Source organism: Trichosurus vulpecula, chromosome 3 (genome assembly GCF_011100635.1).
Source record: "Trichosurus vulpecula isolate mTriVul1 chromosome 3, mTriVul1.pri, whole genome shotgun sequence".
Lineage (NCBI taxonomy): Eukaryota > Metazoa > Chordata > Mammalia > Diprotodontia > Phalangeridae > Trichosurus > Trichosurus vulpecula.
In genome coordinates, this window is record NC_050575.1 from 351,685,874 (window position 1) to 351,713,624 (window position 27,751).

Sequence of the window (27,751 nt, forward strand, 5' to 3'; positions counted from 1 at the left end):
TTAAGTGGCCTTCAGTGCTTCTCAATAAAAAGACTGGGCAGGCCTGGTCATTCGCAAATAGGGAGAAGGGAATAAGTATTTATAAAGTGCCTATCGTGGGCCAGGCACTGTGCTAAGCACTTTTACAAATATCTCATTTGATCCTCATAACAACTCTGTGAAGTAGATGATATCCTTATTTTATCGTTGAAGAAAGGGAGGCAAAGAGATGGTAAATGACTTGTCCAGAGTCACACAAGCTAGTAAGTGTCTGAAGTCAACCTATCTGCTATGCCAATAGCTACTTATGTGGGTAAATTTCACTAATTGTATTGTAAAGTTGTACTTGCTTGATGTCAAGAATACAGAATAAATTTGGTTAACCAAGTGAAGTTTGTGGAATCCATGAGCACCCCTAGCCATCTTCCCTTTATCCCCCCCAAAAGAACTTTTAAAGGAGTTAACTTTTCCTTGGAAGCTTTGATATATACTCTGGCTTTACAAGTCTTTGTAATATGATTAAGTTCTTTAATGCTACACCAGCTAATTATGTTCCACTTCAAGCCTTTTGAGAAAGATGTCTCCATAAAAAAGAATTCTGAAAATCAAACAATAAATTATTTCTATAGAAAATATGTAACTGATTAAAAACTGCCAATTATTGTTTCAGCCTGGTTTTAATTGGGCACAAGAATACTTGGAAGCTATACTTTTCCTTAATATTACTACACTAATTAAGTAGGTTCAGTTAAATCTCTGAAAATGAAATAGTCACACACATCTAAGCAAACTATATAAAAGTACAAATTTATAAAACAAATGCAATGACTTTGTTTTTCCAAAGAATTCTTTACTTTGATAAAAGATTTATCATAGGGTTCATTGAAATATTGAACTCCCCAATGCCCTTAAAATATGATCCAATTTATAAACATTGGATTTCTGTATTAGTTTTAAGGAATACATCTATTGCATAAAACAAATGTAGTGATTCAGACTATGACATCAGATAGACATTGCCCACAGAATCTTCAGTGTGGGTGGCCACTTTCCCAAACCCATGACAAATTTCATATATTGAGGGTGGAGTTTCACTCTCCCTGGTTCTTTGACATAATATTTGAAGCCAGAGATGGGAAAACATTATGATCCCTGCATTGATTACTTCATCTTGCTAGCCTCTAGATATATGACCTTGAAAAACCACAATGAAATTCCTCTTTGTGCTTCACTTTACCTTCTCTCAGACACTTTTTATGTGTCGTTAAAAGAAATGAATTTTTTCAAATGCTTTATGATCAATGACTGCAAAGCTATTTTCTTTCATTGCTTTCATATAATTGTCTGAAACAATGACTATTTTCATGAAACTTGGTACAGATTTTGTGAACCTACTAAAATCCATATAAACAGATGAGAGAAAAAAATCCACTGTGAAATAGTATTTCTTAAATGTTTTGTTTCAGCTTTTAAATGCAGGAATAAATGATGTCTGAAGAGAAAAAAGGGAACCTTTATTTTTATATGAAGCTTAATATAGGCAATATATGTAAGAGCTCCAGAATCTGTGAGATATTAAAACACATTATTGTTCCAGGTGCACATCATAAAGATGCTGAGATTTATACTTTTAAAATACAGTATAGTTACATACTGATTAACCAAAATAAAAACTTTAAGATTTGGCTTAAAAACATCACATTTATGGAATTACTCTGCTAAGAGTTTTTATATAATTGTTATATATGCAGAACTTTCCCAAGACTTAGTGACCTCAAAAATAATCCATTCACATATTAAAGACTTTTTATTATTGTTTATTTCCATCAGACACCTAGGACTTAAGTAGTCAGACGCATGTTCATTTTGGAACTAGCTCCATTGATTACTTCACTCTATTCTAAACCCTTACAACTCTTTAAATCTGTGACCTTTTTGCAGTAGTATGAGTATGAAGCAATTTCAAAACAGAAAACTAGAATCCAAAATTGAATTAGGACTATGGTATTTTGTGGCACGTATCACACAAGTTTGTGAGGTGAGACATCATTGCCCACACACAAGCTGTGGTAAGATAGCAGGCCAGCTAGTACCCAAGAGTAAGGAAGCATTCTTATGGAAGAACTTCAGTTACTCAGTAGTAGAAGACATGTAACTAATGCTTCTCACTGGTTTAGAATGCCTCATACCATGTGTACACAGCAAAACTGCTAGATACAGTCATCAAATGCTTTGTACATGGGTAAGGGATTAATACCAAAAGTAGTACCTGAGCAAGTCAAGAAATGTGGCCAACACTTCTTCTGGTTCTAACTTTGCCTGTGTGCCCCTGGAAGAGTCCAGTTCTCTGATCTTTAGCTTAGAATTGAGGCTCACTTGTGAAGAGCTTTTTAATACTCCATTGAGTTGCTTCTCTTTGTTTTGGAGCGTATCTGTGGCAGGATTGGGAGAAATTCAGCCCTTCACATGATGAAGTGTATTTATAGTTTTTCACAAAGCACTTTCTTCAAAACAAGCCCATGAGATAGGTAGTGAAATTCTATTTTAAACAAAAAGACCAGAGGGGTTGTGACTTGTCTATGGTCACACAATTAGTAAGCATCAGGGCTAGGACTTAGAACCAGGTCCTCATCTACTCTATATGTCTTAGGTTCATAGTAGTTTATATGTCTCCTGCACTATAATGTGAGTTCCTTGAAGGCAGGGTCCCCATTTTTGCCTTTGTATCTCTAGGGCTTAATATATAGTCAGTGCTTAATAAATGCTTGTTAATTGACTTGACTCCAAGTCTAGTGGTCTCTGCTATATCACACTACATCTCAAGGAGTATAACTTCACTTAAGAGAAAAACTAGCTTTAACTATGGCTCAGATGGTTGGCACTGACTTAGACATAGAGATGGGCTACAGGTGAGAATAAAACTTAAAAGACTGTGACTAAAGAGCTTCACCTTTATAACTGCACAACTTTATGATTTTGTAGACTATTTTGTTTTGCTATTCTGCAGTAAGGCTTTTACCTTGAATTAAAGGTAGTAAAATATCCCTAAGGTTTTTTGTGTCATGTCCCGCTTTGACAGTCTGGTGAAACCTAAGAACTTCTTGGAATAATGCTTAGAATAAAATTATAGAATTGCAGTCAGCTAACTATGTTGAGATAAATATATGATTTTCCCCATCCAATTTCAGAGATCCCTCTCCCTTGAAACAGATCAGATCCCAGGTTAAGAACCCCAACCCTAGGGTTTTCTGATGTCCATCAACCCGAACCAGTAGAAAAAGTCAAATTCCTTTAGGGATCAGTTGAAATATGGTTTCTGTGTAAGAGGGAAGGAAAAACTCTTAAGGGAAAGGGGCTTTGAGGTTCTGTGACAGAAGTTCCTAGTTCTCTGGGTGCATTTCTTCACAAAGGATTTCCCCTTAGATATTGCTCCAGAGAATGAATTGTTTCAGTCTTTAAATAGAAGGACAGAATTTGGAAGAAATTCCTGTAACTGTTAGCTGTAGGGCCTTCCCTTTGAGAAACATAGACCATAAAATAGAAGCCCATCTTATAATCAGAGGATGGGAAAATACAAAAAACATGTCAGAGGACAAAGTCCCCTGAATGTGGATAATCAGACATCTGCTTAGTGAGAACTGTGAAGTTAGATAAACATCCTCCCAAGATCGAAAGGTATAGAGCAATTTGTCTATATAAGTGGTATGGGGTGTACGGAAGTTAAAGGTGAGAGGGGCCCAAAGGATTTCCTGACAGGGCAGGATTTCCTGTTTCTACCATGGAGTCCCCAGGGCTGCCTCTTTTGCTCCTCTGATTCATTACAATGTAGATAATTTACTTCGAATCATAGCTAAAGCCCAGTGTGTAGCTGGTTGTCTGCACTGACAAGACCTACTTTTAACATGTCACAGCGGGAAAAGGGCAGGATACTCCCTAAGCCAAAACTTAAGCACAGGATAGGTGAAAAACAAGTCTTAAGTGCATTTTTTCCCTACAATAACATCATGACCCAGCCATCAAAATGAGTTCATAAGAAGAAAAAACTCCCAATTTTCTGAATATTAAATGTGTAATTAGCTTTTCTACCAGAATCTAAATCATCACTAAAATAAGATTTTTTTGCTATTCCAGAATACCCCTCATATATAATAATTATTTTTCCCTTTCACTAACCATGGAAAAATTTTTTTACCAGTATTGTTAATTTTCATGAGGGCAGATTTCTGCTTTCTATAAAGAGGAAAAAGGTTAAGCTTGTAGTATTATTTTCTTGTTTCCACTAGTCTTCCAAATGAAGAGACATATTCCTTCTCAGTTTATGTCACAAATGGATCTGTTTGCCAGTCTGGCAATACTCCAAAAGAAATACCTGCACATTTGAAAAAAAAGTAGGCCTATAATAGATATTTTTTATTTCTAAAGTGGATAGATAGTGTGAAGGAGTCCCTCATTCCCTGGCAAGCATTTAATAAAGGGAGTTTCTCAAACTGACAGTTTTACATATATCATGTTGCCTGATCAACTGTGAAAGACTTGTACTGCAGGAGACAGGAAAAGGAAAAATGATTTGCATGAGTTCTGCACTACCCAATTGGATATCCACTATTCTGTAATTTGGCACAACACAAACATATTTGTTTATTTTAAGGATGTCTGTTGGCCTGTAATGTAAGTTTGCTCCATGAGCCAGCATGGCACACAGAAACAATACTCAGCCTGGAACAGCCTGGTGTCTGAAAGTATTTCTGTTTTATTGAGCTGATATAATATTTATACTATTGCTATCAGACCTAAATCATGGATTTTTCAGTTTGAATAACTGCCCTTATGAGTTAAATGTCCTTAGTGGGTCAAATTTCTATGTCCTAAATTTATAGAAATCTAAATAGATGAAGTTCTGTGTATGATTAATTGAAATGTGTGTCACAAAAGCTTTAGGTATACACTGAAGTCTAAGGCCCCCTAGATTAATGGGCTTTCCCTGAGTTTCAGACCTGGCTGTCCCAGAGTAGAAAGGGAATGTATCCATGTATGCATGGACTGAGCCATGGACCAGTGCCTCTATGGAATTTTAGAACCACAGACTGTACTGTGGCATGTCCTATGCCATATGAATTATATTTTCACTAGTGTCTTCTGTGACTACGGGCAGGTTTCCAAAAGTGAATACAACCAGGCCAGTTTTTCAATTATTTGTGGAGTTCTAGAGGCAAAAACTATGTCATGTTTATTCCAAAACTATAGAAACACCAAAGATATGCTCAATAAATACTGTTCCATAGCTTATATTGTGAGTTAAGCTGTATGCTTTACTGAATATGAAAATAAAATATTTATGTAAACAATTTAAATTATTGCACAACAGCAGAAAACTGCAATTACTGTATAATAGAAGTATTACAGATTAAAGGGATTTTTGTTGCACATCCAAATAATCATTTGAGTTTCATTGCAAGAAAGCATGCAAAGCACTTGATTAACTCAACACTGAATAACTGAAAATTTGCTAGATTTTCATTTTCCCCCATTTTACATATGACCTTAAATGAATTCCAAAGACAAAGTGCAACTCTTTTGTTGTTCTATGATCCACATAATATAAAAGGCTTTTTATGGCAAAAAGCCTTTCAGTAAGTCAGTGGCTCAGCATTTATTAACCACCTAGTATGTTCCAGGCATTGTGGTAGGTGCTAGGAATACAAAACAGCATGAAACATTTTTTTCCAGCCCTCAAGGAATTTAAATTCAATTGAGGATGGGGGTGGAAGTGGCTATATATATGAGTGTGTGTGTGAGAGAGAGAGTGTAATGCTAATCAGGGCAGGACTTTTTTTTACTATTTTCTCTTTTGGAGCACTTAGGCAATCAAGCACCTTTGATGAGTCTGGCTTTTATTTCTTTGATTAAATCAGGAGTCTTTGATGACCTGCTTATGTCAAGGGAAAGCCTGGTTCACATACGTTTGAGCTGTGACGCCTGAAGAAGCATCACATGGTTTTGAGTCACATGGTTGTGACACCCTTTGACCCTGAACAGGGTATATAAACTCAAGCTTAGTGTTTTGTTTGGGGCTCTTACTCACTGGAAGAGTGTCATGTGATTTGGTTTTCGAAGAAGCAGAGAAACCAGAGACCAAATTGCCAACATTTGCTGGATTATGGGAGAAAGCAAGAGAATTCCAGAAAAAACATCTACTTCTGTTTCATTGACTACACTAAAGCCTTTGACTGTATGGATCACAACAAAATGTGGCAAGTTCTCAAAGAGATGGGAGTACTAGATCATCTTACTTGTCTTCTGAGGAACCTGTATTTGGGCCAAGAAGCAATAGCTAGAACCAAACATGGAATAACTGATGGGTTTAAGATTGGAAAAGAAGTATGAGAAGGCTGTATGTTGTTATCATATTTATTTGACTTTTTATGCAGAGTGCATCATGTAAAATGCCAGACCAGACAAATCAAAAGCCAAAATTAAGGTTGCCAGGAGAAATATCAACAATCCCAGATATGCATGGGATACTGCTCTGATGGAAGAAAGTGAAGAATTAAGAAGCCTCTTGATGAGGGTGAAAGAGGAGAGTGTAAAAGCTAGCTTAAAGTGTAACATAAAAATCAAAACAAACCCAGAAGGGGGCAGCTAGCTGGTGCAGTAGATAGAACACTAGCCCTGGAGTCAGAAGGATTTGAATTCAAATCCATCCTCAGACACTTGACATTTACTATCTGTGCAACCCTAAGCAAATTACCTAACCCCGATTGTCTCTAAAAACTAAGATTTCGGCAACTTGTTCCATCCTTCCTGACAAATAGAGGGAGAAGAAATGGAAGCAATGTCAGATTGTATATTCTTGGACTCAAAGATCACCGCAGACAGCAACTGCAGCCATGAAATTAAAAGACACTCCTTGGAAGGAAAGTTATGGCAAATCTGTACAACATACTACTAAAAAGCAGAGACATTACCTTGCCTACAAAGTTCTGTATAGTCAAAGCTAGAGTTTTTCCAGGAGCAATGTCTAGCTATGAGAATTGAACTACAAGGAAAGTTGAGTACCACAGAATCAATGCTTTCAAATTGTGATGCTGGAGAAGACTTTTGAGAATCCCTTGGACAGCAAGGAGATCAAATTAGCCAATATTAAAGAAATTAATTCAAATTCTTCACTGGAAGGTCAAACACTGAAGCTGAAGTTTAAATACTTTGGCCTTATAAATGAGGAGAAAGAACTCGTTGGAAAAGACTCTGATGTTGGGAAAGACTGAAGGCAAAAGGGAAAGGAGACAGCAGAGGATGAGATGAATAGGCAGTGTCATGTAAATAATGAACATGAACTTGGACAGACTTTGAGAAACAGTGGAGGATAAAAGGGCCTGGTATGCTATGTTTCGTGGAGTCATGAAGAGTAGGACATTATTGAACTGAACAACAACAGCAAGGATTCATAAAACAGTGAAGAGAATATATTTTAGGGATAGGGGAGAATTTGTGTATATTAGCTGGAATGTTCTTAGTGCCCACTCCCATACTCTGCCATCCAGTGACACTGGCCTCTTCTCTATTCCTCAAACATGACACTTCATCTCCACACTGCTGGTATTTTCATTGGCTATTCCCTGGGTTTGAAACAGTCTTCCTCCTCATTTCTGCCTCCTCATTTCCTTCAAGTCCCAGCTAAAGTCTCATCTTCTATGAGAAGCCTTTCTTGACCCCTTTTAATGCTAATGTCTTCCTTCTATTATCTCCAATTTATTATACATCTATATATATATACATACACACATATATCTTGTTTGCACATGGTTGTTTTCATGCTGTCTTCCTCATTAGAGTCTGAACTCCTAGAAAGTAGGTACTGTCTTTTGCCTTTCTTTGTATCCCTGGCACTTGGCACAATGCCTGGCATATAGTTGGCACTTAATAAGTGCTTATTGACTGGCTGAACAATACTGTTGCTGGGTTTAGGGGATGCCAGAACATTTCAGGCTCTCCCTTTCCACTGAGGAATACCTCTATTTTGAATCCTTACATGAGAACCAGATCAAATTCAGTCCTGGGGAAGCCTAACCACTTAAAAGAAGTGCCAGTTTACCCTTCTAAAATTCATTGGGTTGTTACAACCATCCCAGTGCCCCAGGGATTGAGCTCTTCTCCCTGCTAGTGGCCTATCAAATGCAGAAATTTCCCCAGTTAGTTCCAACTAATGAACCCAAGATTTCCAACCAACTGAGCTCACAAGTTTGCCTCAAAGAGTGGACAAGTCCATCAGGAGATCGCTGTTTAGACATCTGTATTCAAGAAAGGAAACAAAGCAAAGAAGGTAATCAGTAGCCCAGGCTCAAACTCACCAAGGTCACCATGCTGCTTTACCCTAGTAAAACAAGGATAGTTCCTTTGCCCTCTCCTTCTGGAATAGGCTGGAATAATTGCAACAGGATCTGTATCCTTAAAGAGAAGGAAGAAGCAGAGGTCAGTTCACTCCTTTTTAAAGATTCACAGTCATTGGCTCTTCCTTTTCATTGATCAACAAGTGGATTGCTCTGTCTTCTCCAAGCTCTTATAAACATTTCAGCACTGTCACAGATGATCCTGGAATCCCTAGAAATTTCCACAGGAATTCTGTTGCACACTCCCTAGGATGGCTGCTATAGAAATATTTCCACATATGATTACTGGGGTGAAACCACAAATTCAGTTCCTACAATATTATACTTAAAGAATGACAATTAGTCCAGATTGGCTGGAACATAGAATCCATGTGTAAAAAGTCAGGAGAGGTAGACTGGAACCAGATTGTGAATGTTTTATATTCCAAACAGAGGAATTTGTATTTCATCCTAGAGACAAGAAGGGGCCCCTGGATCTTTTTGGGGAGGGTAGTGACATGGGCACATGTCTAGACTTAGGAGGCTTTGGTGTAGTCCAGGAGAGAGATAGTGAGGTCCTGAATTGAAATGGTGCCTATGTGGTTGGAGAAAAGAAAAATATGAGAAATGTGCGGAGGCAGAATTGGCAACTGAGTAGATAGAGGAAGTTTTATATAGTGGACAGAGCACTGGACTCAATCAGAATCAGAAAGACCTGGGCACAGCTCTGAGGTTGCAGACACGTTTGGCTGAAAGGGTGGTAATGCCCTCAACAAGAACAGGGAAACTTTGGAAGAGGAGAAAGTTTTGGGAGAAAGACAACAACGTGCATTTTGGACATGTTGAGTTTGAGATGCCATCTTCTGCTTGATCATACTTAATATTTGGAGTCACTCTCTTCTTGAAAACATGACACCATTTCTTACTATCCTAGCATGGTAAGTATCTTGGTGTTTTTTTTTTTAATTCCTTTGGTTCATGAAAAAACAAAGCAACTGTTGCATTGGCATTTAGTAACATGGGACATGAAATCCCTAATGGTCTTCTTGCCTTTGCTCATTTTCCTTGTACAAAATATTCAGAAACCACAACAATCTCTGTGAAGAAAAACATTTTTTTTCAGCAGGAATATAATGTGTATGTTGGTCAGTAGTTATACTCCATACTTCTTTCAGATTGGCATAACTTAAGTTTGAAAATACAGACTTTCCTGGAAGACATTTGAAGCTATTTATCATTTTATAATTTGTGGCTTAAATCTGAGCCACGAACCAAGCAATAAGATTGGTTTGAGGCACTTTTGAACTTCATTTTTAAAAATCTTGAGGCTAGAAAACAATTTCAAGTTTTCTATCCAACAAAATATTGGGGGGTTACCAGAAGAGGAAAAAGGGAGTTTCATTTCAGCTGGACACTTCTCTCATTGCTCTGTTTAAGACTTTGAGAAAATCAGTCTTTTGTTGTTGTCTTTAAATCCCCAGGAGCTAGCCTAGTGCAGGACTTATAGTAGGGGCTTCACATAGGTTTACTGTTTACATGCTCGACTGATAGGTGAAACTATGAGACTAATGTATTTCACAGTTTTAAAGACACACTCTTTCCTATTTTGTAAATGGAAGCATGTGAGTCTTATGTGCTTAGGCCATGTGAGTGGAATATTGAAAGTAAGAGAAAAGATCAATGACGGGGAAGTAGACGATGAGGGAGAGGGGCTGAAGACAATTGTAGATTTAAATCTTCAAAGGGCATGCCCTGCCTATCTCTCGACAGTGGAGAACTATCTAGTGCCCAGAAAGCAATACATTACAGTTATGCCTTCTACATTGTGACTTTCCCCATTGTGGTTTCAATATATTATGGGTCAGCATAAGAAATTAAATGGGAATTTTGGTGGAGTTTTGCAGTAGCAGCAGATGACAGACGAAGGCCAGTAGAAGACACAGAAAAAGTTTAGAAACTCAGAAATGCATAAAATATATGTATAGCATTGTATAATATCAATATGTTTTATCTTTTAATATCATAATAATTCAGACTTCTTCTCTGATACAAAGGAAGGGCCAAAAATGTTTATGGGGATTTTCCACATTGCTGGGGGATGGGTGGGCACCATCCCCTAAGCCTCTTGATGTAGAAGGGATATTCTTAAAACAATTCAGGCTACAGTAAGACTCTCACCTTCCTTATTCTGGATCCTCTGCTCCTCAGAAAGCACTTTGAGAATGCAGGCTGAGCTTGGCCTTCCTCTCTTCCTCTATCATAAATTTTAAGACAGAGTAGTCACTCTCCACTCACCCTACTCTCCCCTCAAGTTTACATCATTTCTATGTCAGTAGCCAGGTGCTCCTTATTGGTTGGAATTAGGTCCAGAATAGCACCATCATTTCCTTCACCCTTTCAATAATGGACTTATCCTTCCTTCCTTCATTCATTCATTCATTTATTTTTAGTTTTTGACATTTATTTTTATAAGATTTTGAGTTCCAAAATTTTCCCCCATTTACTTTTATAAGATTTTGAGTTCCAAAATTTTCCCCCTCCTTCCCCTCCCTCCTCCCCAAGAAGGCATGCAATCTGATATAGGCTATACATGTACAATCGTATTAAACTTATTTCCGCATTAGTCACAAGAAAGCCAGAGAGAGAGAGAGAGAGAGAGAGAGAGAGAGAGAGAGAGAATAGGATGCTTTGATCTGTATGCAGTTCTTTCTCTGGATGTGGATAGCATTTTCCATCACGGGTCTTTTGGAATTGTCTTAGATCACTGTATTGCTGAGAAGAGCTAAGTCTATCAAAGTTGGTCATTGTGCAATGAATGAAGTTAGCCTTAAGACAAGTCGCGAATTATTAGCTACTCTGCTTTTGACACAGAGAAAGAGAGTTCCAGCTGATGTTAACTCAGGAGCAATACAGTGACTGTCTTAAGTGCTTGATATACAAGGCACCATGCTTGACAAGGGCAATATGAAAACAAAAATGAAAAATAGCCCTTGCCTCAAGGAGCTTCCATTCTAATCAAATGTCCAAGTAGTTGAAATTCCCTGTGACTACCACATCCTCTCCCTCAATGCCAGATTTGTGATCTGATTCCTCATCTATCTATAGAAATATGAGTGGTCCTTATTCTAGTCCTACCACTGTCTCTTGGTTAATCCATTCATCATATCAATATCCAGATGTTGTGAACTATGTTTCTTTCTCATCCCCCACCCCTCCAGTTTCTGGATGTCTTCTCCTAAGTATATCTTCATATGCAATACTACTTACCTTCCCTTTATGTCTATTCTGTTCCTTGTGGGTAAGGCATTTAAGGCAGTTTTGCAAAGTGGATAAGATGTTGGCCTTCGTGTCAGGAAAGACTTTAATTGAAATCCTACCTGTAACACAAACTCCAGACAATTCTCTAATACTATAAATTGCTTCTCCGTGTAGATGGAGGGAATTTCCACACTGAGATTTCCTTACAAAAGTGGAATCACAAGTCCAGACCAAAATAAAATATAAAGTATATTTTATAGTCATATTCTAGTAATGAGTAATGTTCTGTCAAATCACAGCAATTCATATGAAGTTGAATTGACTTCCTTGTATTAGGACCCCTAGTTTACTTTGTTGCTTATATTTAGTGTATTTGAAAATATTAAGAATAATATCAGCTAACACTTAAATAGTGCTTACTATGTGCAAGGCACTATGCTAAATACTTTATACTGATGATTTCCTTTGATCCTCACAACTCTGTTGGAGCAATAGTAGGTGCTATTATTATCCTCATTTTACAGATGAGGAAACTGAGGTTAAATGATTTTGCTAGGGACACACAGATAATAAGTGTGAGACTAGATTTGGACTCAGGTCTTCCTGAGTCCAGACCCACTGCACCACCTAGCATGGTTTTATTGATAGCTCTCTTCTTGGATACTGACTCCTGTCAATGATCATTTCTATTAAGGATTTTCTTCTTTTATTCCTTCCATCTTCTATGATATTAAATTTATCACATATATGTATGTAAATATATATATATATGTATATTTATTTAGACAGTTTTCTCTCTTCTTCTACCTTTTAGTTTAAAGGTCTTTTGGTCAGTTTTACATTTCTTCATGCAAATGTATTACCCATCTTCTTTAAGTATATTTCTGTTCCTGGCCATGACCCATTATTGGTATATTTTAAGTTGTGGTCTAGCAATCTAATCTACTCTCAAACACAACTTTTAAGCATCTGTTCACTTCCCAAATCCACCTTTCTTTTCTGATGCACCTACTTGCAGTTGGCAACTAGGATTAAAACCCCACTAAGGTCTGCAGCTTCTTGCATAGGACTTCCTAATTCCTAACAATACTTTCTAGGTTCCTCCTGGCAGGATGATTTGTCCCCACATGAATCAACAGGAGTGTGGGCAGTGGCTGTCAGGTCTGTCAAGTCTGAGAAGGCTCTCAATTATGTACTGGATTTATGCCCTGGGTAGACAGCAGGCCTCTCTGTCATTTGTGACTGGATGACAGATCCCCTCCTTGGCACCACTAATCAGCTACCATGTGGGCTCTTCTGACCATGATGGGATCATTTCTCTTCAAACGATTCCCAGTAGCTTATTTCTTCAGAACACAAAAAATTCCTTCCTCCTCAGAATGTCAATAGAAAGAGCCTCATGATCCAAGAATTTAATGGTTTTTCCTCTTCCCTTCATTCTTCGTTTCATATTCTTCCATTCTATAACTTCCTAACACAGGTCAGGATTTCCCCTCTGCCTCTTCAGATGGTTTTTGTTTATGTTTTCTTGAAGCAGTTCTTCAGTCATTCCTAATCTCCCAGATAACCTGAAAAATGCCTGTTCACTGAACTAGGAGCTTGGTTTCAAAGCACCCTGAACTAAGCTTTATTTATAGAACGGCTTCCGTCCTTTTATGTGATATCATGTGACTTTGTTCTACTATCTTTGATTAGCAATGGACAGATTTCTGCCCAACTCAAGCCCCAGAAGAAACCCGAGGATAGATTTTCTGAATATGTGTTTGTTTAATTAAATTTATAAACTCCTTGTGGAAGCTTTTATTATCCCATCTTGGGGTATGAGCCATCTATTAGGGAAGAGTGTCTCCACAGAAACCTGGGCAGCTTCCCAAGGTGGAGCATTGGTTTTGCAGTAGACTGGCAGCCTGTGGGCTGATGGGCGTAGGCAGCAGGAAGGCTTCCTTAATCATGTTGGGGCACCTAAGAAGCCGTTGATTTCTCTCCGTAGAATGATGCAGGGCATCAGATTTAAGCTGACAGTTTATTTCTCATCTCTGTTTTCATTGCCCTGTCTTCTCTCCCACCCCAGAAGGTTCCTCTTATTTACATTTTCCACATCTTTTTTCTCTGGAGTTCCATCACTAAAACATGTCCTCAGGAAAGCCAGCAAAGGAAATAAAAGTATCTGTTTCTGACTGCTATCACTGGTGTTCAAAGGACTAACTTCTCACTCCTCAGTTTCAGGATTGAAATAGGTACAGCACACTCCGTGAGTCAGAACAGTTGCTGCAGAGTACATATATTAAAACCGAGTTGGGCAGCACAAACTAAATCAGAAGAATAAAAATCTGAAAACACTGTCTCTGTCCACCCTCAGGCAGCATAAAGGGTGTTACTCTGAACAGCCTTAGACTATTAAACTTGGATTTAAAGACAGGCTTGGGATATAAGTAACTCATAAATCCTGCTCTAATAGCTAATGGCAGATAAATATTTCTGTAGCTGCTTTTATGTTTTTGTTTAAAATGGTAGTTACAGCTCTAAGGACACCAGCCTTCTCGGTGTGTTCCAGCTTGATCCTTACTGGACCCAGTTCCTGACCTTAGAAAGAATGTGATTGTGAAATATAGCCTATATGTTTTCTGGAAACAAGGTCCAAGCCTTGAACTAGTTAATATGCTGTTCAAATCAATAGTTTTTTTCTAGTTCTTATCTTAGGCTTAGCCCTGTGTTTGGGTTAATGAAGGCACAGAATCACTCAATCAGCAAGCATTCATTAAGAAGATAGCTTTATAGGGACATACAATGTTGACAGGAGGAACAACTACTGTCATAATAACTACGTGTATAAAGTGCTTTAAAATTTGCCAAGCACTCTACCTTATGTTGTCTCATTTGAACCTCACAACAGCCCCATAAAGTAGATGCTGTAAGTGTTACTATCTTTATTTTATGCATGGGGACACTGAGTAAGAGAAAGGTTAATGGACTTGTCCCTGGTCACACAGCTATGAAGAGTCAGAGGGCAGATTTGAACTGAGGTCACCCATAACCTCAAGTCTAGCACTCCATCCACTGTACTAGTCTTAAAGATCTCTAATCCAACCTCTGTTTTATAAATGAAGAAACTGAGGACCAGGGAAGCTAAATGATTTGTTTGAGCTCACGTAGATTGTAGCAGAACAAAGACTAGAATTCAGATCTAAAAACCAGTTATTCTAATGTCTAATTAGTAATATAAAATGAATACTCCTAAAATTGTTAAAGAATGCTATAGAAGAGCACAGGAGACAGCTCTGTATCTATAATCCCACTAAAACTAAGGTCAAATGGAAAGAATATTTAGACTGCTGGTCCTGCTTCTAGATGAGCCCTCACAGCAGTCATCTGGAGAAGGTGCCAGCCACCCCACTTTGCCAAATGCCAACCAACTGCCAGCCACAGGACAAGCAAGCCAGCTGAGTTGAAGAAACAAGGCACCCTGGGAGAAAGACAGGAGGGCAGCATGTGCAAGTCAAATCACCACTACCGCCTTGACCACTGAATCCTCTCTGGCAGATGGAGACAACCCAGCACCCTAAACCCAAGATCCATAAGTGTTTCCTGTCTAGTACCCTCAGTTGTCATCCTGGGAAGCAATCCCCATGGAGATGTAGCCTGGCAACTGTTCCTGCTGGTGCTACAGCCATGGCCACTGGAGACCCCAAATAGAAAGATCTTGCCATCAAAGTCCTTGACACTGTCAAATGATTCAACATTAAAAACTGATATGATTGTATCAGTGGAAATGATTAAAGTGGAAACATTACTATCTGCTTTGCAGATGCACTCTAAGGATCATGGGATTCTGCCATTTGACTTGCTGATGAAACCTTCCATATGGGTGGTCTTCCCCCATTAGAATGGGAGCTCCTTGAGAGCAGGAACTATCTTGTTTGTTGTTATTCGTCCTTTGTTCTGGAAGATCACCAATAACGTCACAAGGGTGGCATCTCGACTTCCAAGTGAATTGGACTTCAGTGAGACAGAGCTGTGCAAAGTCATCAGCCTCCATCTCTCCTCCAGAGTCCACTGGCAAGACACAAGTCAAGATGACTGGCCAGGATGACTGTACTCAGGATACAGTAGAGATTATTTTACTCTTTTGTTTGTGTTCTCAGAACTTAGCATAGTGCTTCTTTCATTCATTCAAAATCCAGACTCAGTGTTTGACCTTAGGATAATCCTTTAACCTCTAGGCCTCAATCCCCTCATCTATAAAATGTGGCTTTGGGCTAGATGGTCTCTAATGTGCCTTCTAACTCCAATATCTTATAACCAACTTTAAGAACTAAAGAAGTTGAAAAAAAAAAGAGAAGTCAATTAAAAATGGAATAATCAGGGAAGGTTCTAGAGAGGAAGTGGCCTTGAACTAGGCCTTGAAAGCTTGGAGATCACTTAAGGAGTTCACTGGACTGTTTGTGAGCCTTGGATAGACCTCCAGGTGATGATAGAACATATGTGTCTGTTGGCCTTTTCTTTAAAAGAAAGGTTCAACAGTAACAGCTGAGCCCACGGAGAAGGGCCCAGTGATTTTGTGTGGGACAGCAAGATTTTCCCATGACAAAATTTTGAACTGGACAGAATATCATTCTCCCTTCAGATACCCATAACTGCACAGGAATCTTAAATATACTTGGCATAGTCCTATGCCCTTGATACATTGACTATTATCTTTTCTGTATCCTACTCATCGATAGTCTTGCCTTCTCCTATGTGGCAATAGGTTGTAATGAGTTTTAATCAGACAGACAAATTTCTGGTAACATGTTAGCTACTGCCTGTGATCCCATTTGGGTAATGCATTTTTGAAATTCAGTTAAATGCATCTATCTCCAGAAGACACTCAAAGAATGAGTCAAAAGTTGTGAATGTGAAGCATCATTTTAAGAAGGGAGGTGGAAGGAATGGCATATTTACGGGCAGAGGACATAGCAGATGGTCCTCATTTTACATCGTAAAGGGTGTTACCTCTCATAAGGGGCTGGGCTTATGACTACCTCAAACCTTAAGAGTTAAAACCCTTCATTCAGGCGCTCTAGTTGGCCAGTGGCCAAATGAAAGTATTAGAAATTTTGAAAGTCAAGCACATTTCCACTTAGTAAAAGTTTTCAGAAGAAAAAGACTCCTCTAGATTTGTGTTTCCAGCACTTTGTACAGTGTTTGGCACATAGTAAGCATTTAATAAATTCTTTTTCATTCAGTCAGTCAGTCAAATGAATGGTCGTGGAATGTCTGCATGTGCCTTGTATCATGCCAGGCCCTTTTCTTAGAGATGCCCTAACTTACAAGGAAATTTCTCTGGAGTGAAAGTTGTTTTCCCTTTTATACATTTGACTAACCAAAGCAGACATCATCATCATAGTCCAGACCACTTACATGCCACTGGCTCACTGGTGTTGGCGGGGGTGTGAGCTATTGACGTCACCAGCAGGAGTCTGAGCAAGAGAAACTCTTTCCTCAGCCTTTGCATGGCGTGGAGCCGAGGATGTCAGTCCTGATGCCATCAGCACATGCCTGACGCTAACAAGTAGGTCAGTGCAGAAATGGCCCCAGCCTTGACAGGGAGGTGTAGGCTGCTGGCAGGAAGCTGCTTCTGCTGAATTAAAACCATCAGAGCTGATCAAAGGAAGTACCCGGCAGGCTGGCGGTCGGGCCAGATCCTAATCTCAGTCCTCTCTGCCTCACACATCACTGCACATGAGTCATGCTGAGCACAGCAGACATGCTGTTTGGATTAGGCATTTACAGGCACAGTTTGCCAAAGTTGCCTTTGACAACATTTTGCTGTACAAAGCCCTCCTGGAAGTGAGCAGAGAGGGTGATGTGTGTTACATGTAGCTGCCAACGTGTATGGAAGATGGTATTTGCCTCTCCAGATACCTGGGACCAAAGGCTATCCTGTATAGTTGTGATCTCACTATTTAGGGCCCATTAGGTAATCACAGGGCTTCATTAATGACATTAGGAATAAACTCCTAGCTCACCAATGCCCTGTAGCAAAGGGTAAGCACTTTTGCCCCTCTCCTGCCAGGTCTCCCATTAAGATGGACTGCTAGGAGACACACTGGCTGCCTACATTACGTGCTTTACACTGAACAAGTCAGTTTGTGTCGAAAGCAGCATGGAACAATTCTATTTAACTAGCACTTATTAAGCAACTATTTAATAAGCACCTTCAGGTGCTTACTTTCCACTTGGAAGCAACATATACATGGTAAGTAAGACATAAATATAAAGCAATTTCTGGGATTTGTGGAGTGTGTGTGGGTGGGGTTGGGGCAAGTGGAGTAATAACCAGGTGTATAAAGGCTATGCCATGAAAGCATCAAAGACTCCAAGAAACAGAGCCAAGGAAGAGACAGGATAAAGAAGAGGGAAGTGGGAAAACATGGATCCTTCACTAAGAGCCAACCTGGAAGTCAGGGCCTCCCTCTGTCTCAATCCACCAATCTACAAACATTTATTAAGTGCCTACTAGGTACCAAGTGTTTTGCCAGGCACCCGGAGCCATACCTACTTAGGGTGGTGCCATTAGACATTCTTCAGTGAAAAGGATTTCATAACAGCTGCTTTGTTACAGGTGGGAATTTCCCTCAAGAAACAGAATGCTATGATGATAATAAATATGACTAGAGATAGCTTTTATCCTGGACTTTTTATCTATTTATTATTTTACCTGTCTATTTATTACTTGCTAAATGCACAGGACCAGAACTGGATATGGATATGGTCAATTCAGTGCCCAGGAGGCTGTTGATGTTTCGCAGCAGCAGTAGAAATAACCTTGGAGCTTTTTTGGTCTGTCTTGGGAAACAGCATCAAAAGCCCTTTGTTAGCTGATTCTGCCAAGTTTTGCTTCTGTTCAGGGTAACTTGGGAAGAAGCTGCTCCTTTTATTTTGTAAGCCAAGGAAGCTTTGCTTATAGTCCCTGTTAGGATTCACTTTTGAGCATTTTAGATTTAGATAACCTTCCAAAGGGGAAGCATCAGTCTCTGACACATTCAAAATAAATATTACCATTTGTTTTCCATACCACCCTGGATCAAAAATGGTTACCAAGCTTCCCATTGCTTCAGTAACCATGAATAAAGTACTATTTTCCAGGGTTTTTTTTAGTGTGCTTTACAGATAACTATAATTCCCACGGGGATTCTTGACAAAAGAGGCAAATATGTTATTTGCTCACAAAATTTCTCCCCTCCTACCAATTGTTTACTTCTTGTAAGTGATTTTTGCTTTAAAATGGAGTCAGGAGAGGAATAGGGAAGGCACATGAGAACATTTACGCCCTTGTATTCCTCGATGTAAATTTTTTTTTTTGGTTCTAGATTGGGTCATAGAATCATAGATTCAGTACTAAAAGCTCTGAGGTCTAGTCCCAATCCCCTTGTTTTACAGATGAGAAAACCAAGGTCCAAGAAGATTGCAACTTGCCCAAGGTCACACACGTAATAAAATAATATGATAGAGTGGAAAGAATACCTATTTTATGGAGTGCCCCAAAAGTCTTAGATGTTGAGGACATCCAAGAGGGAGTGGGTTCAAATTCTACCTTTAACATTAACTGCTTCTGTGACCTTGGGCAAATCATTTAGCTTTCATGGGCTTCAATTTCCTCATCTATGAAATGAGGAGGGTGGATTAGATAGGTGGGGTTCAACTTGAGATTTACGATCCTTTGATCTATTCCCTGTGACATTTGAACCCAGGCCCTGGTACCCAATATGGAAACTGAGGAATCCCTGGTGTGGAAACTCTCTCCAGTGATATAGATTAGCAACTCATCTGTAATTTATATTCTAGGAGAGTTGTCTAGGTCACTGAGAGGTTGTGGCTTATCCATGATCATAGACCTTATATAGATAGTACACAGTTCTTGAACTCAGGTTATCTTGACTCCAGGGTTGGCTTTCAATGGCCCCTTTACCATGTTTCTTTTCTTTTCCTTGTATTCTTCATCCATCTTTGAAATTTTTGTTCCTGTTTACTTAAGAAAAATGAGTCATCCAGTAGTAAGTGACAAAGTTCAATTATACTAAACAAGCATTTATTAAGTAAATAAAGTCTTTAACGGCTCTACCATTGTTTGATTCTGTGATTTGTAAGTAGTACAAATCATTGTTATAGAACATGTGACATCTATTGATTCTTCTTTTTGTTTTAACAAAACTTTCTTTTGATGTATCATGATCAGCATGACACAGGTGAAAGTCGGTGCCTGTCTCACAGGTTGTCCAGTAGAACCATTCCCTCTAGTTTCTGGGTTGGGCTAGAGCCAATAGAAGTCACACATTCCCCCAAAGTAACCTAACCCTTTTATGCCATGATGCCATGGACATCCCTGGCAGAAGGGTTACAGATAGATTTTTATGATGATCTGTGGAAAATGTAAGAGAGCATTTTGTGGCTCTATTCTTCCAGGATCCTAGCTGTTTGAATGAAAAAGGAAGTGTATTGGAGGTATTATAATGAGAGCTGGGTAGAAAAGGAATAGGAAATTAAATAGAAGAGTGATGATGAGGGAAGTCCAGAGAATAAGAACTGGAGTCAAGTAAGCCAGTAAAGGATACAGGCATCATCTCTTTCACTTTTGAGAGCTAAATTTACATGTTTAGGGTTCTGTAGTCTGTGGGAAACTCTTGTATACTACTCTGCCTGCCAGTACTTTGTAATCATTGACATCTGTATTGGTGGTAGGGACCAGATCAGGAATAAATCAAAGGCTAGTCCCAAGAGGCCGGGTCATAGACCAGAAATTTCAGCTGAATGACTGTAAGCTCTCTCTCTCTCTCTCTCTCTCTCTCTCTCTCTCTCTCTCTCTCTCTCTCTCTCCCCTCACTCTCAGCTACTTAAAACAAACCTACCAGCTATGTCTTTCCAAAGTTGTACCGATGCAGATATAAACCACCATGGAAAAATTCAGGTCACCTTAATGCATTACATCCAAGAGCTATGGATTTCAGTTTGGGAGAATGGGGGTGTACCAAATAAGTACCAAATAAACCTAAAGTCCAACGTGAAGATTTTACAAGATCCCTCTTTGACTTTTCCTCATGAGTGATTGCAGGATCATAGGTTTGGGGGCTGGAAAGGACTTTTGAGATCATTTAATCCAAACCTTTCATTTTACAAATAAGGAATAAGAAGTCAGAGGCCTGGAGTGAATCTCTTTCTTCCCTCAACACATACATGGACTTTGAGGGACAGGGGTCAATTATATTCTTTTTTTTCTAAATGTCTTTGCAAGGCGATAAATGTTACTTCAGCATTATTTTGTACAGTATACCGTGTATTTCTTTCCTGACAGTGTAATTTTAAGTAATGGGTGTGAGGTAGGAAAAAAAAAATCCAATAGAATTCTAAGAAGCAAGCAATGGATTTTTAATCTCCCTGAATATCCAGGGGGGATGAAAGAGAAAAGAGTCAGGTTCTAACAAGTCTCTCGTTTTATGACTGCTTCTGGACTTCAGGTATTTTATAGCTCCTGCTTGGTTGTTTAAGTTGTTTTTACATAAGTAAAAACCAAACAGCAGTGGTCTTTGTGCTAGAGGATTTCTTTCTCCTCGAGAGGCTGAGGCTTTCACAGGATATAGAGTTTTAATGTCATCTAGTATGACCTCCTATTCCTATAGTTAAAGAAATTGAGAGCCAGGAGGTCAAATAACTTGCTTAGTGTCACCCAGGTGGTAAATGGTGGAATTTGGATTTGAACCCAGGTCTCCTGGCTCTTTCCATTATACCATTCCATCTCGAGGAAGCCTCAAGCAGAAAGGCCACTCTGCTCCAATTTGCTGCTTGGCTTAACCTCTGACTCAGCATGATAATCACCGAGAATGAATGCCAGTTTATGGTGCTTCTCTGTGAAGTATTCATTTCACAGTGATAGACTTTGGTCACCTTCTGCTGCCTGAGAGAGAAAAGTTCAATGAGATATTATTGCCACAGCATTTGACAGTCAAGATGGCGGGATTTCCAAAGAATGCAAAAATGTTCGAATAAAAATAATGGACTTTCCTGGGTCTGAATGTGGAAGCTGCTCAACCCATTCTGCATACTCGAGGTGGCTTCTGGGAAGAGGTTTGAGAAGGACCATCTCAGAAATGTCGCTTGACTTAGCTCTTATGGTTCTCTTACTCCATATTGAAAAACCCCTTTTGACAGCTCAAGCAATCAGCAGGACACCTGGGCATTTAATTTAGCTAATGTCCTGAATTTGAAACATCAAAAGCCCTATGCATCACAGTGTGCAACAGCTCAGGTCAGTTTAGGTTCATATCCTTGCATTGTGACTCCCATCGTGAGGGTATTATGTTGCTGAAACTTCCTGTGGGGACAGGGAACATGTTGTCCTGGACCAGTCTTTGGAGACTGATCAGTGGTTCTTACTCAGCATAAGAATTCCTGCTCTTTCCTCCATGAAAGCTTCTGGGAGGCAACATGGGGGGTACCTTCCCTCTCAACCTTCACAGTGAGGGTGGAACAATTTCTTTCCCAGTGACAGATACTTAATGCCTCTGAGACAGAGTCTCTCTGAGAAATGAATAAAGCTCCTTCCTGGTTCACTGACTTGCCCCTGTTCCTGGAGAACTCAGTATAATAAACAGAGATTGTGGCAGAGACATTATAACCAGACCTAGTTCCTGCTTGGTGTTCAAACATCATATTTTCATTTTCTTTCCCAGAAATGGTTCAGTAACCTTACGTTTGATCTCAAAAGATTGGGATCAATTGGCTTCAGTTTATTTTGTGGCTTTGTTACATGGCTTTTCAGGACTTATCCAGAGCACTCATCATTAAAAATGCATGGAGTTTTGTTTCTCTTGCTGAAAATAGTGAGATAAAGAATAGCATGGCAGCATGGGGACTTGTTTGTCTTGAATTATTACGTCAGATGAAATTGAAATGTAGAGTTGAAAATGAAGGTGTCTTAGGGTTCCAGGATACTTTAGTAACCTCCTGCCAGTACTTCATACCAGTTTACTTTTTGGGAAATATGTGATCTTATGCAGATCACAGCAATGATTGCCCATCCTGCACAACTCTTGTCCATCTTCTCCCATGAGTTTGCTCCTAGGTGTCTATTCAGTGTACTGGAGGCATTCTATTCTATTCTATTAATTTATATTTAAGGTTACTTTCTTATACATCTTCATTTATGAATACATTTTCTTCCTCTCCTGCCTCTGATAACAAAGAAAAAAGAAAGAGAGGAAAAAAGTCAGTTTGGCAAAAACAACTAACACATCTGTCATGTCTGACAATTCAATGTTCCACACCCGTATTCTTTCACCTCTGCAAAGAAGGAAGGGAGGGACATTTTCTCAACTCTCCTCTAAGACCAAGCCTCATCGAACTGAACATAGCATTCAATTTCTTTTTTTTTTCCTTTCTGTTTTCATTATTAGGGTACTTCCATATGTTATTTCCTGATTCTTTTTAATTTTCAGTTCATATAAATCTTACCTCACTTCTTTGAATTCTTCATACTTGTCATTTCTTGTGGCACAGCAATATTCCATCCCATTTGTGAGAGTGTGGTTAATAAAGTAAATCAAATTATTCCATCCCCGCTAAGTAAATAACTAAATGCTACCTTAACGGGGTGGGAACTTTTCTTGATTGGATTAAACCAGTCAAAAGCATTCTAATTAAGGATGAAAAGACCTTGATCAATTTAGATATCTCTGACCAAGCTTCTGGGTGAATTTGAATGATGTTGCTCAGGAAGAGTCTTCATATTGGCTGAGAAAATTTGATCCTAATCTAGGGGTCATCTATAAAATATCAAGCTAGATCTGAACTAAAGTTATTTGAGACATTCAAATTCTGCAAAGAAGGAGAGAGTGCTCCAGTTAACCCCCTTGATGAGTCACTTGTGGCGAGGAGAACACTTTGACCTTGGTCTTGGTCTTCTTCACTCCTACTCCCACCTCATCCTTGGCCAAAGAAGGACCTTGCATGTTTTGAAAGGTCTGAAAGATTTTGGATTTCCCTTTTTCCCATCAGCATTCTAACATCTTTCCCCCAGGAGAGTAGCAGCTGGCAACAGTCTATGCATTGGGAACCAAGGACAGACTGGATGCAGATTCATGGCTCCACAAAAGAAACCAGCCACATCATGCCTAAGAGAAACCTCTTGAGTGCCCCATGCAAAAGAGAAAAGGACTTCCAGCAACAAGGAGCTGAATTTAGCCCACTTTCCTCTGGACTGTATATGTACTGGTGGGAAACTATGTCATAGACTTGGGGAAATGTTTGTACCCACTGTACCAACTAGACCACCTTGGTAAAGACTCTTTGTAAAAGCTAATTGAGATTGGCTGACTAAATTGATTCTCAACTGATAATTGTGGCAGGGAATACACCAGTGGGGGCTTATGAACTATAGTACTAGAGATCCCCCTTCTCTATCCTCCCCTGGCTCCCCACCCCAACCCCGAGTCCTAAAGGATGTAAAAGCTACATCCTGGGGAACTGAGTGGTGAATAGGAGTTGGGATAGTCATCTCAGAACATGAGCTACACTTTCATATACCACAATTGGTTCAGTTATCTCCCAGTTAACAGACATCTACTTTGTTTCCAGTTCCACGCTACTATAAAAAATGATACTATTAATATTTTAGTGTTATGGGATCTTTCTGTTGTTGACTTCCTTGGTTCACATGCTTAGCAATGGGATCTTTGCACCAAATAGCATGGGCTGTTTTAGTGACTTAAGTGACTTTCACACAATGCCTTTTTTTCTTTTGATATCATGAGGATACAAGTGGCTCCTATGAATTGTCAATTCAGTAATTCATTCCCCTCCCCATGTGACCAATTCATCTTATTTTCAATCACCTATTATTTTGACAACATTCTTTATTCTACTTCTTTGTAATTCATTATGTGCTATATGTTGCAGCCTGCTTAACCTACAACTACATCCCCATTACTCCTGGAGTGATATTCAAATGCTTAAGTCAGTCTGTGATCTCATTGACTTAGTTGTTCTCTCCAATCGTGCAGATTGCAAACTTATTCACACCTGGTCATCCTATTTGAGTCTTGTCCGTATCCTCCCATAAATTCACTAAAGGGGAGCCACCCCATATGCTCCGTTTCTCTTGATGTGGTGAGGATACCAGTAGAGTTCTTGTTCATCTTGTCCTTGCCATATGATCTGCCTATCTTCCCTTCGCATCATACATTTCCCTTATGTTATCTTTCACTCCTTTGAAATTCCTCATCTTTGTATGTTGCAGCCTGTGCCCATCCACTGTGTGCCTCTTTATTGCCATCTGTGTGATATTTATTTTCAGCCCGGTGGTGGGGTGGGGTTGTCTTCCATTTTTTACAGCCATATAGCAACACTTTTGGATTTTGTCATTCTCTGGAAGTTGGGGGTCACTAAAGGTGCTTTGCAATTTCCTGAAGGCAATTTAGTCCAGGGGAGAAGATTGGGGTAATTCAAGGAACTTAGCAATTTCCCAAAGGCAATTTAGCTCACATTCCTCCCCCATTTTGTCTGGTACCAATTCACTGTCCATTTGCAATGTCTGTCCAAGATACATACTACATTATACGTATTGTATGTGATATATATGAACTATCGAGACTGTCACTTAACTGGCTTGTCATATTCTGGACCATAGGAAGTCTTCCTCTACTTGGTTCTCCTAGGTGGAAGGTTAGGCCAGTGTCTCTTTTTTACATACATACATGTGCATATGCATACATACATACATATAAATAATACATGTACACATATCTTTATATATACATAAATATTATGATATAAAGAAACGCCAACTAAAATGAGAACTTCCTTATACCCAATGGAACAGAAAAAGAGATTTGTACCTGAAAGTATAAATCTCTATTAAATACAGCTTTCTTCTTTTTCGAGTATATAATAAATTCAATATTTAATTTTCAAAGCTCTCATGCTTGTCTGTGATTCTCTCTGGTCTTCTGTTCTCTCCTCATTTTGGGGGAACCTCATCCTTTTTTTTTTCTTCTCCCTCCTTTCCCCCATGCTTAATTAAGCAAAACAAATTCCCTCATTGGGAATATCCAAAACTGTATCTCTACCTGCACGGTGATATGTCTATCATCTACTGTCAGAAGGTAAGTAATATGCTTCATTATTGGTTCTCTGGAATGGTATTTGATCAGTTGGTCATTGTATTGATCAGAGTTCAAATAGGTTTATTTTTACAATGCTGTTTTTGTATAAACCATTCTCTTGGTTCTTTCTATGTCAGTCCATAAAAGTCTTTCCAGGTTTGAAACTATCCTTTTCACTATTTCTTAGAGTGTAATAATATGTTATTACCTTCATATACCATAATTTGTTGAGCTGTTCCCCAGTTGATGGGCACCTCCTTAGTTTCTATCTCTTTGTGGTGGCTATATTTTCCTTGATTGTGTGAAGAGTTTGTTATGAACATCTTTATAAATCTTTTCTATCTTTCAACAGTTTGTTGTCCTCTTTCTGGCTTCCTTTTTAAATGTTCTCAGGATGACTTTGCAGTTAGATCTCTGGCCAGTTTTGCTTTAATCTTATTTTAACTTCCACTGTTCCTCTGTTTTATAAGGTGATACTACTTAAAATCTTTCACTGTCCTTCTTTGTAATATTTGATAAACTAGTTTGCATTCTAAACCAATATAACCCATGACTGTCACAATTCTCTACCTGGCAAGTAAGTCAAGTGTTTGCTGACTAAGGAATTTTTTTAAAGGCTCTTTTGGCCTTCCCATTATGGCAGTTGACTTAAATTAGTTTAATTTCCATATAAAACTTGACCAGAAGCTATTGAAATCAGTGTCTATGTATCTTGTTCCAACCATATACCATTTTTATTATTAGTAACTTGTTTAAATAGGTCAGGTTTTTAATTGCACATGATTTCTTTTTTCTCATTTTTATTCTTCTAGTTTTATACTAACTTTGATCTTTGTTTTAACACATCAGTATTATATTGTACATAGCTGATTGAAGAATAACAGTTGTTTCTTGTCTATTAAAATATAATCAAAGCCATTTTTTTTTAGCTATTCCAAATATTTTAATAAGAGTTCTCTGGAAGGCATTTAAAACACCAGTTTGTGTGGCTAAACTCGATTGGAGAGAGAGAATACAGAATGCAGGTAGCCACGGAGCTGAGGATTTTTCTTGATTTGGGGCAGGATCTGAGAGTCCACTGTTTTCTGATTGGCCTTGCTCTGTTCTGTAATCTCGTATTTCTCTTTTTCTGTGTCAAAAATCTCTCCTTCTTGGTGTCTAGGTTTACGGAGCCTCTTCTTCTTGAAGTAAGCATCAGTAAGATGATTTGGAATTTTTACACCAGAAAGGTTAACCCTGGTAGAGGTGGCAATGACAAATTTCTGATGGGTCCTTCTCAGAGGAACATCGTTGATGGTCAGAGGTCCAGTCACCAGTAGCAAGCCACTAGCTAGTTGCTTCAGGAAAACCACTCACTTGCCCCTGTGGCGGCTGGTGAGCATGATCAGAACGGTGCCTGGCTTGATGCTAGCTCAAAGTCTCCTCACATGCTGGCTGAAGGGCTTTTTGCCATGACTTAGCAGCTTTCTAGGCACATCCTCAGTAGGGTGATACCAAGGCATTTTGTGAATCTTTACCACACAGGTTCCTCCATTCTTATCACCACCAACTGGCTTTGAAATAGTAGCAGGCACCTTCTCTTTCTTTTTCCTTTCAATCTGGGTTTTTGGTGCAGCATATTTCCGCTTCTACGTGGCTCTCTGGGAATACATTGCAGACCTGGAGTATCTACCAATCCCTCGGGCCAGGACTGGGTTCCGACTGCAATGCTTTCGAGGCTTTTTCACCACCTTTTCAGCCACATCTTCCTTTTTGTTCTCCTTTTTTTCCTTTTTGACCTTCTTTTCCTTTGGTTCCTTTGGGGGCTTTTTGTCCACCATCTTGAGAGAAGGGAAAGAATCAAAGCCATTTTTATGATGAATGAATGAATAAAGCATTTGTTAAGCACTTATTATGTGCAAAGTACTGGCGATACAATTAGAAATATAAGACAGTGCTTGCCATCGAGGAGCTCACATTCTGATGGGACAAACAATGTATATGGAAGGTTTTAGCTGTAAGTCAGATGGAAAG

General features: G+C 39.0%; 1 pseudogene; it reads right to left on the reverse strand.

The window, feature by feature from the left end:
* Positions 1–26,673: 26,673 nt before the first annotated feature.
* Positions 26,674–27,558, reverse strand: LOC118844129 (annotated as a pseudogene).
* Between the last annotated feature and the right edge of the window lie 193 nt (positions 27,559–27,751).